Source organism: Siniperca chuatsi, linkage group LG22, assembly GCF_020085105.1.
Source record: "Siniperca chuatsi isolate FFG_IHB_CAS linkage group LG22, ASM2008510v1, whole genome shotgun sequence".
NCBI classification, from domain to species: Eukaryota; Metazoa; Chordata; class Actinopteri; order Centrarchiformes; family Sinipercidae; genus Siniperca; species Siniperca chuatsi.
The window spans coordinates 14,752,875-14,763,241 of record NC_058063.1 but is presented as its reverse complement, the minus strand read 5'-3'; positions in this window follow the sequence as shown (position 1 = coordinate 14,763,241).

The window sequence follows — 10,367 nt, the reverse complement described above, 5'->3', positions numbered from 1 at the left end:
GTAAGTTCCTCAATATGCAACAAAGGAAATAAAAGTGATATGATGTGATAACAAAGGTTCCCAGCTGGTATCGATGAACATGCGATTATATGGAATGCACCTTATGTCGTTTAACTCCAAACTGTGTTGTGAGGCCCATATTGTGAAGCTGAGGCTGTGACGCCTCTGTTCAAGCCAGACCTTTGTGCTTACACAAAAACAAAAGCCTTTAGGATTTGCATATTCATTCACAAGCTTTTCTTAGAATACAAAGCAAATGAACTGGAACCATAATATGCATACATATATATATATATATATATATATATATATATATATATATATATATATATATATATATATATATATATGCTTTTTTTTTTGTTGTTTTTTACAGTGCAGCAGTGTTTCTGAACTACTACTTGATGTATTTTCATGGTTATATCTCTTCACAAAGCCAAAGAGCTGTAGTTTAAGTTAATCTTTGTGTGATCCTTTGGTTAAAGAATAGTGTAATGATTCTCAGTGAAACCAGAAAACACAACAACTACAGCTGGTTTGGCCATGTGTGAAATCTGGTTTGAACTAATAATTGATGAAAGATTCAGCAGTCATATCTCACAGGGGTCCCTGGCAATTCTTTTTTAATCTAAAGTCTACTGCTTCATGTTTAATGTTTTAGAATTACTAATAACATGCTTATAACTACTTCCTCACTGCCTTTGGTTATTTTTGTATTGATTCTATACACAAGTCACAGTATAATTAGACGAATGTGGTTGCTCGGGGCTAAAAAAACATTTATGAGAGATTTGTCACAGTACATGGCATTCTGCAGACTGGAGGGTGGGGAGGAAATGAGCAGTGAAAGGGGGATTTTAGCCAGCTTTCTCTCTGAAAAAGCCAGTGTGGCTATTAATAGCTCTAGCAAGACGGTGTGGTTCTTTAAGACTGACTAATGACTCCTTTCATACGACGCAAGTAGGAAAACCAGAGCATTGCCATCGTTTTCATCAGTGGCCTCTCTGGTACTGCTGATGACGTGCGTAAGACCCTGACAGTTTTTACAGACGCACTTTAGGACTCACAAGGCAGCTAGAAGCAGAAGCATTGTAGACAATATTAGTCAGGATTGTGAGTAAGAGTGAGTAAAGAGTCACAAATGCTGCATAAAACCCTGAGAAAATGATGGTTGGTGTTTTCGATGTCATATCTACTTACTTACAGTTGTAGCAGAAGAAGTCATCTTTTAACAGTGATAAGGTTATATTAGTCTATGATCACTGGGGTAGTGTTGCTGGGACACAATTCATGGGTCCCCTGAGTGAGGGTGTTAGATGTTGAAAGACCGGAAACGCCCAATGACCCCAGGTTATATCACTGATGACGTGCCAAAATCAAATATTGTTTGTCATATCTATTCTTAACCCTATTCCTTCCTTAATAAATGAAAATATGGGTCGTAAGAAGCTACTTGCACAGATGACGTGTACGGCCGTATTTTTGGGGAGGAATAGTTCGACATTTTGGGAAATACACATATTCCCTTTCTTGCCAAAAGTGAGATGAGAAGATTGATACCACTCTCTTAATTGTCCATCAAATATAAAGCTTCAGCCAGCAGCCGGTTAGCTTAGCTCAGTATAAAGTCTAGAAACAGGTGGAAACAGCTAACCTGGCTCTATCCGAAGGTACCAAAATCCGACCACAAGCAAATTAACATATTATATCTTGTTTGTTTAATCTGGGAGGGCTTCTCCCTGTTTCCAGTCTTTATGCTAAGCTAAGCTAACTGGCTGCTGGCTGTAGCATCATATTTACCGTACAGACATGAGAGTGGTATCAGTCTTCTCATCTAATTCTTGGCAAGAAAGTGAATTGTGAAGTGTATTTCTCAAAATGTCTTACTATTCCTTTAAGAATGTTATTGCTGCAGGGAAAGTCATCTTTTTGTTTTTGATCAAGGTCTTTTCTTCATTAAAATAAACAGAATACATGTATGAAACAAACATTGTCCCTTTTTACTTCCCCCTTCTGACCCACAAGAACAGAACAGTTTAGCCAGACAATAAAAAAGACAGATAACAGTAAATAAATATGTTCAGAATTACAAATAAATAAGACAATAGGTCAAACAAGAGAGGGGGAGAAGACAAAAGGACAGAGGGAAAGCAGTCAGAGTTACAGGCAATAAAGTTAATGAGCTGTAGATACCTATAGAAATGCAGTCTAAGGATATGTTTGTACCAGCTGCTCAAAAGAAGCACCTTATTTAACAGTAATAAGGTTATAGTTTTCTCCAATGTGATTATTATTTATAGAGATCTTTCAAGAACCAATTTAATGCATCAATAACGAACCAATGCTGCCCAGTGAAAACCATACACTGTATATCTCCAATTATGGTGATTTAGAATTTTTCATAAGGATTAAGTGTTCCTTTATGAATTTAGAAAATTCTCTTACTGTACTTCTTAAGATAAATAAAACATTAAAAAACCCATTGCATTATGTCACAAAGCTGAAAACAGGCCTGTTTTTCTTAGATTTTTTAGCTCAACAAAAGTTGTCATTTGTCACTTTAGGACATAATATTGTCATACACAGTATTGTGTCTGTGATGCAGACTGATTCCAAGCACTTGCAAGCACTAAAAGAGTAAATTCTTTTCTATTCAGCACTGATGAATAGACCACTTATTACTTCACACTGACATTATTCACACCTCTGAATAAATAAAAAAAGATGCCATTCTGTGTGCCAACTTTAGAAGGTCGATTTACAGACCTTACTTTACAGCCAAGTTCTATTAGCGTCATTAACATGCTGTTGAGTTCATTGTCCTGGCGTTATAACAGAAAGGTAAACATTTAAACCTGGCTTTTAAAGGTCATTTAACATGTCGTCTGGGTCTGCTATAATGTTCTAATGATCTTAGACACCCACAAATCTAGAAAAACAAGCCTGTAGTCTGGTGAGTAAGAGAAAAAGCTGCTTGACTGATGATGAATAGAAGACGTATGAAGTGTTTGAGCCTTTACATCCAAATAAACCTTATTTTATTCACTTATTGGACTGACTCATTTTGACCTGGCTACTGATCTTGTCAAGCTATTGTTTCTCTGACTGTCTGTTTGAGAAAGTTGTTCTAGTACACTGCTATAGGGATTCAGTAGAGTCACATACTGTACTTTACAATGTCAGCTCCTTCAGGCCAGGACAGGAAGCCGCCTCCTCTTCCTGTTTAGTCTAGATTCTGATTGGTCCCTGGGCTCAAGAGCATTTCCACAACAAAGCAGTCAACACCACATTTATCAAATTCTAAAAAGCTAAAAGTGGCAAAAACAAAGGCAGTGGAAGGGACTGAAATACAGTCAAAACAAAAGAGCAATCGCTGCTGACACCTTCCTCCCTCCCTCCTTTAGCATCCATAAATTCCATTTTTGGACATTATTTTGCTTTCAAAATTCAAAGTGCTCTCCATAATTAGCTACTTCACCACATTTGTGTGTCTGCACATGAATAGAAAACACAGCCTAGCACAGGGAAAGCATTGTGATAAGAGCTATTCAAGTGGCTCGACGCCTTCTATTCTGCTTATCATGAATAGCTCACTCTGGGAATACAGTGGCCACAAGAGAAAACATTAAAGTCACATTTTTTATTTATTCTAGGATGTTACATAATTGGTTGGTCTCTCTTTGGCATAAAGTTTCCCTGCTGCAAATGGCTGCAATAATCTCATATTTCAATAAAGTCTTTAGCAGAATGACTTTAAAACTTTAAAATAAGCCTTTTGATGTAAGGAATTCCCCAAGAAAAACTCTTCCTCCTGTCTAGCCTGCTCATGTTATACTTAAACCAAGCCAGTTAGCTTAGTCTGACAAAGGGGGAAAAAAGAGGAAATTAGCTCATCAGCAGACTGATGCAACCCTTATGTAAAGATAACTAGAGGAAAAAAAGGCAGACATGGTGTCATACCCTCTGCTCCACACCGGCCCATTAACATCCCTTATTAGGACATCTGCAGCCGGGTTGTGTGTAGAAGCAGTCAGGCGGGCAGATGTTGCTTTTTGTTTTCTGTTTTTTACTGGTCAGCCTGCCTCTCATGACTTCCCTCAGACAGTCTGAGTCATGTGATTCCTGTGAAGGTCAGGTCACTTGGCCACTTGTTCACCATGGGGTCCTGGCCGAGTGGGACGTGCAGTAGAAGATTAAACAATAACACTGCAGGTACATTTTCGGTAAAGTTAAATATATAACTAGGTTTCTGGTAAGGAAAAGACAGGTGTTTCTGATTCTGGCGCAGCTCCAGAATCAGAAGCCAGTTAAATGTTCTTGGATGAGGTACAATTATGGCTCCAGGTTCATTCTCAGTAAACTACTGGCAAACATCCCATCTGTGCTATTAATCTGGGATAAATGACCCCCTTTCCCTCACAACTCAAACAAAAAAGTGTTATTTACAGACCTCATATTTCTGTTTCACTGATAACACCTTTATTGACCCCCCAGCAGCTTCCCGTTTTGATACCTGGTCTGTGCATTGCAAAAGGTACATTTCCTGTCCTGTTTTAGAGTTAAGGGCAGGTCAAAGCTGAGGTCAACCCAGTTTACAGACAACACCAATTCACCTGTAAACCTGTTGCTAATGCAAACATGCCTTACTTTTAAATTGTTTTAAAGCGAAATAATACTCCTATAAGCCTTAGGGCTGCTGTGCAAATGTTAAACTGTCTTACATATTTGCACACAGGTAAGCACACAGATTAGCACTTCCTGATATAGTAATTACAGTAACTCCAGTATGACATGACATGAACGCTGCATACATTAAGTACAACTGAGACACAAGGGAATGTCAAGTATTGGATTAAATACTTAATCTTAAAATTTTTTTAATTTTGACCTGGATGAAGTTAATCCGGTGAGAAACAAAAATGTGTTTACCAAATTGAATGGCAATGCATCCGATAGTTGTTGAGACATTTCGGTAAAGAACAACAATGTCAATCTCATGGTGGTGCTGGAAGACAATCCAGGGGTTCACCAAAGTCATTAGGATTCCTCCTCCAGGGGTCATGAATGTCTGTATAAAAATTCAGTGGCAATCCATCCAATAATTGTTGAGATATTTCAGTCTGAACCAAAGTGGTGGACTGACCAACAGACAGACCGACATTGCCTTGGAACTACGCTGCTAGCATAGCTAAAAAAGAACAAAAACAAAGGAAATCATGAGATATAGAAAAATTAAATTTAACTCCAGGATTTATTTAGAATTATTACAAATTCTGGGTGAAACGATTGCATTTGATTGATTGGAAATGTTGCATGATGATATTATATTATCCATGCACAGGTCCTAAAAACAGGACATGACCTTGTCTCTGCGGTGTTTACAAACAACAGTAAACAAACAAAGGGCTGTACATCAGCTCCACAAATTCCTGTATTTCCACAAAAGCAGCAGCTTGTGAAATACATGTAGAAGATCTAAACTCCAAACACACAGAAGCACATAAGCTACTGTAGCAACATCCTGAGGAATTTGCCTCTCCCTTAAAGCCTCTAATGAGGCATCAAAGCTTGGGCTGCAACCAAAAAATGGGATGTGTGTGTGAGTTGAAGTAGGTTTGTGTGGTGGCAATAAAGCCCCTGTAAAGATGTAAAACCTCTCAGACTATGAATTCACAATTTATCATGAGTACTTTCCAATTTATCGCCAACGGTATCCAGTCAGTTCTTCTCTTTCTCCCTCTTTAGTCATTTCCTCAGATTTGATTCCTTTGAATTTAAGTGAATAACAGGAAAACCTGACTATGAGGCCAGCAGACACAATGAACCCCCACCGATGACTTCTCTTTTGAGTAAATGAGCCCTTTCCTTCTATGAAACCAGAGGCCTGTTGTACTCGTTCAGGAAAGGTGTAACCTGAGAGTGGATAAAGACCTGGATTGATGTTTGAATCTGGTCACTTTCACTGGAAAAGCAGCTATTGTCACTTAAGTGGGTGCATGCAAATAAGTTGTGGGATTAATTGTTCACACTCACTCTCTTACCGTTTCACAAGAATACCAACATCCTTTATTAGTTGTATTCTTCATAACATCAGTTATGCCATATGTCCAACACTAATGATCAACATGAACTTGTGAATACAACCATTATGTAGAAGTGTGAGTAACCCACCAACTCACTGGAACTTCAGCATTTATTTTGACATCAACAGTCAGTTATTTATCAGTTAGTTATTGTTTTCTGCTGTACTTTGCCATGAAAAGGCAAAGTCATGCTCACAATCAAAACAGATAACAGTTTAAGATTGACAGACGAATTTATGCAATGCACCTCTGATGTGATTGCAAGACCTGAAGTGGATGACACTTTAACACACACGGATACTTGTCACACCATACATGGACCCAAAAAACAACTCCTCCTGTCATGTTCCCTATTAAATACTTGAGGACAGTGCAGAGCGACCCAGAAATATACAGTTACCATTCCTGTTTTCATATCTCCACGCCTCATCTGACTTCCCCTTACAGGTAAGCACTCTGCTGGAACATGCTGTATGGGTGTGTGTGGTATTCAAGTAAATAACAACAAAGGCTGGTGTGACTAGAAATTATAAGGTTGGCAAAAAGACACTGCTGTAACAATCAGACATGATATTGGCATTTGGCTCAAATATGGCACATTGTAGAAGTTCCAGTTTAATGGTTTTGAGCATGAATGAGGATTTTCTTTGATTACTATTAAGTGTTTTGTTCAGACATTGCATTTATTTAACCAGGGTGGCCTAAGTGCGATTAAAAATATCCTTAATGATGATTACAAGGATAATAATGGTTGTTGTTATTATATTTATGATGATGCTGTTGTCAAGTCAATATTTTTTTATATGCATGGTTGACTGCAATCATTCAGTTTCTCTTTCTTTTGACTCAATTAGGAGTATGTGTTTTATATTTTTCATGGACACAGTAAATAATAATATGACAAAATCTCAATTCACAAGAGTCTCCTGGCCAAGATAATAACATAAAATATGCCACAAAATCAAAATTAAACAGAAGTGGAAAATGTTAGTACAATCATACAAAATATTTCATCCTAGACACAACCTAACTGGCACCTTAAAACAACCCAAGAGTTATCTAACCATAAAAATAAATACGACCAATAACTTAATGAGGCTAACACATCAAGATTCTAAAACAATGGTAGCTACATAGTTCGTTTTATTATATACTACCATAATGGCAATGATACTTTGTGCGCTGTAAACATTTCAAATATTTATTTACTTCATTTTTTTTAAATAGGTGGAAAAATGTTCTGCGTTTACTATTATTTATTTCAGTAAGTATTTTAACACTACTAAGAGTCTACAGCCATTAGCGGCTCTATGAGGCTGGCACAGTGACATTTATAGCTAAATGCTAATGTCAGCATGCTAACGTGCTAATGTTTAGCAGGTAAAATGTTAATGTTATATATAATAGTATGTTCACTATCTTAGTTTAGTGTGTTAGCATGCTAACATTTGCTACACTAAACACAAAGTACAGCTGATGGGAATGTTTTTTCAGGTGTGTGGTCATAAACCAAAGCATTGGACAAGCAATTAGAATTCATCCTATGGGGAACATGATTGTCTGTACCAAATTTAATGGCAAAATCCAATAGTAATTTAGAAATGTAGCTAAAAACCAAAAATGTCAACCTCTTGGTGGTGCGAGAGGAAAAGTCAGGGGACCACCAAAGACCAAGTCAGGACGCTCCATCCACTGGGGACCGCGAATGACTGCACAAACGTTTGTCCTAATCCATCCAATAATTGTTGACATATTTCAGTCTGGACGAATTGGCAACCAGCCAATAGACTGACACAGCCATCCACACTTGCAACATAGCTAAAAAGTGATTGACAGTTCTAGTAATTATCATATGAAGGTAAAAGTTCATGGCATTCTTTTTATAGCACCAGTTGTAATGCTGCCAGGGACAGACTGTAACATACTTTTTGCTTCAATAGAAATCGGCGATTGCAAACTGGAATGCCGCCTTCATTGTTGACAAGCCTAGCTACTGCAGATATACATCAGTAAGTGCTAATGCCACATTTGATTTGCAGCAGTTTTGAAAAAGTGAACTGAGCATAAAACATTTCTACCACAAATGGATGACAGCTTGTATAGTGTCAATTTACTTCCTAAATTTTCTGTGTTTGTCATGCTTCCCACAATAATCAGAATCAGAATCAGAATCAGAATCAGAAATACTTTATTGATCCCCGTAGGGAATAGCATTGTTACAGCCCTGTTCAACTTGTCAAGACACTGTATGACAACCAGAACAGAGGTCACAACCCTGTGAATGCAATGGCAACTGTTCTAAGAAGCAAATAACTCCATAAACCTGCTTCTTGGAACAAGCCTCTGGTGTTTAGGACTCTCTGGTTCACAAGAGTCGTAATCTCCCGATCTGGGTCGGTTATGCCCCATCTTTAGTGTGAATTAAAAGCTAATTTCATCACCAAACATTTGATTTTCCCTTTCTCAGCGACTGCTCCTGTCTTGTTAAAGGTACACTCTGTTTTTGTTCCTCGAAATCCCTAAATTTTCTCCCAGCTCAACTGTGAACTGTGCTGACTTTGACCATTCAAGGAGCTGTTTTGTCATGAAGTGTTATAAATTGCCATTTTCCTTTACTCTGCCTCTTGCTGTAATCAGAGATTGTCTTTGTTTCCCCACATTGACTTGTAATAACCTCCTGAGAGGGTTGTAAACCTGGTTGGTTTCAGGCACAAATAGCAGTGAAGACATTTGAATTAATGGCTGCCAATTAGTTTCTGAACAATGGGTGTGTCTGTAATAGCGGCACACCCACTTTTGATAATGTCTTGTGGCTGATTGTGGAGTATAAAAAAAGACTCTTTAATTCTGAGGGATTGACATTTAATATTGAGGATTTACATAGCTGCAAATTCTGCTGCTTGGGAATATTAAAAAGACTACTACAACCATGCTAGCTGTGATATCTGTGAGGCTGTACTTATGCACAGCGGTGCTTTGAGCTAAATGCTAACATCAGAATGCTAACATGCTCATGTTTAGAAGATAATGTTAATGATATATAATGGTATAATGTTTACTATCAAAGTTTAGCTGATGTTTTTAGCAGGTATAATGTTTATCATGTTCACCATCTATGGTGTGTTAGCATGCTAACATTTGCTAATTAACACTAAAAACAAGGTACAGCTGAGGCTGATGGCAATGTCATTAGCTTTGGAGGTATTTGGTTATAAGCCAAAGTATTGGACAAGTTAAAATTTTCACCTGATGATGGTGATAGGTGAAAAGTCAAAGGTTCACCAGAGTTGTCATCTTGATGGGAACATCAGTATCTGTACCAATTTTCATGGCATCTAATAGCTGTTGAGACTTTTCACTGAAAAACAAAAATGTCAACCTCATGGTGACACTACAGGAAAAGTCATAGGATCACCAAAATCATTCAAATACATTGTCTGGGAACCATAAATATCTGTACAAAATTTGGTGCAAAACCTTCAAGTTGATGTTGATATTTCACTGAATACGTGAAAAGTTTCATGGGGAAAAAAGAAAATGTCATGGCAATCTATCTGATAGTTGTTGATATTTCACTCTGTACCATAAATGTCAACCTCATGGTGGCACTAGAGGAAAAGTCAGGGAATCACCAAAGTAAGTAGGATTCATCCTCTGGGGACCATGAGTGTCTGTACAAAATTTCACAGCAATCCATCCAATAGTTGTGGACAAACATTGAGTAATGTTAACATGACTAAAAATACCAAATAGGGCTAGAATACAAGGTACATTGCTGATTGCTTTTAATAAACAGTGAGTTTTAAGCACTTCTATACTCTACTTCTGTCTCAACAGTGATATGACCCCTACAATCTTTATCAGTCAAGTGGGCAATAAGACCTCATGATGGGTATATGAATGGTTCACTCAATGGGAGCACCAAATACTCCAATGCAACATGTCAAAACAAGAACTGCAGCTGCACTCATGCCTATGCCACAGTTTGGATGCTGACTCTGTTCTTGCTGTGAGATCCGTAGGGAGGGTGGGTGCCTGTCTGAGATGCTCCATTATGTCACCGGTACCCCAAGAATAGTTCCAGTGTGTCCTGCTAGGCACTGAGGCAAGTGTGACGTTCAGAACTTAACTGTTGTTGGGCCAAACCCAGAAGAAACAGGGGCCCTACTGTTTCTCCACATCAGGCACACCCAGCCACACACACACACACACACACACACACACACACACACATACAGATGCACAGACGCATACACACATGGAACCGTTTAAGGTTTTCCCTCT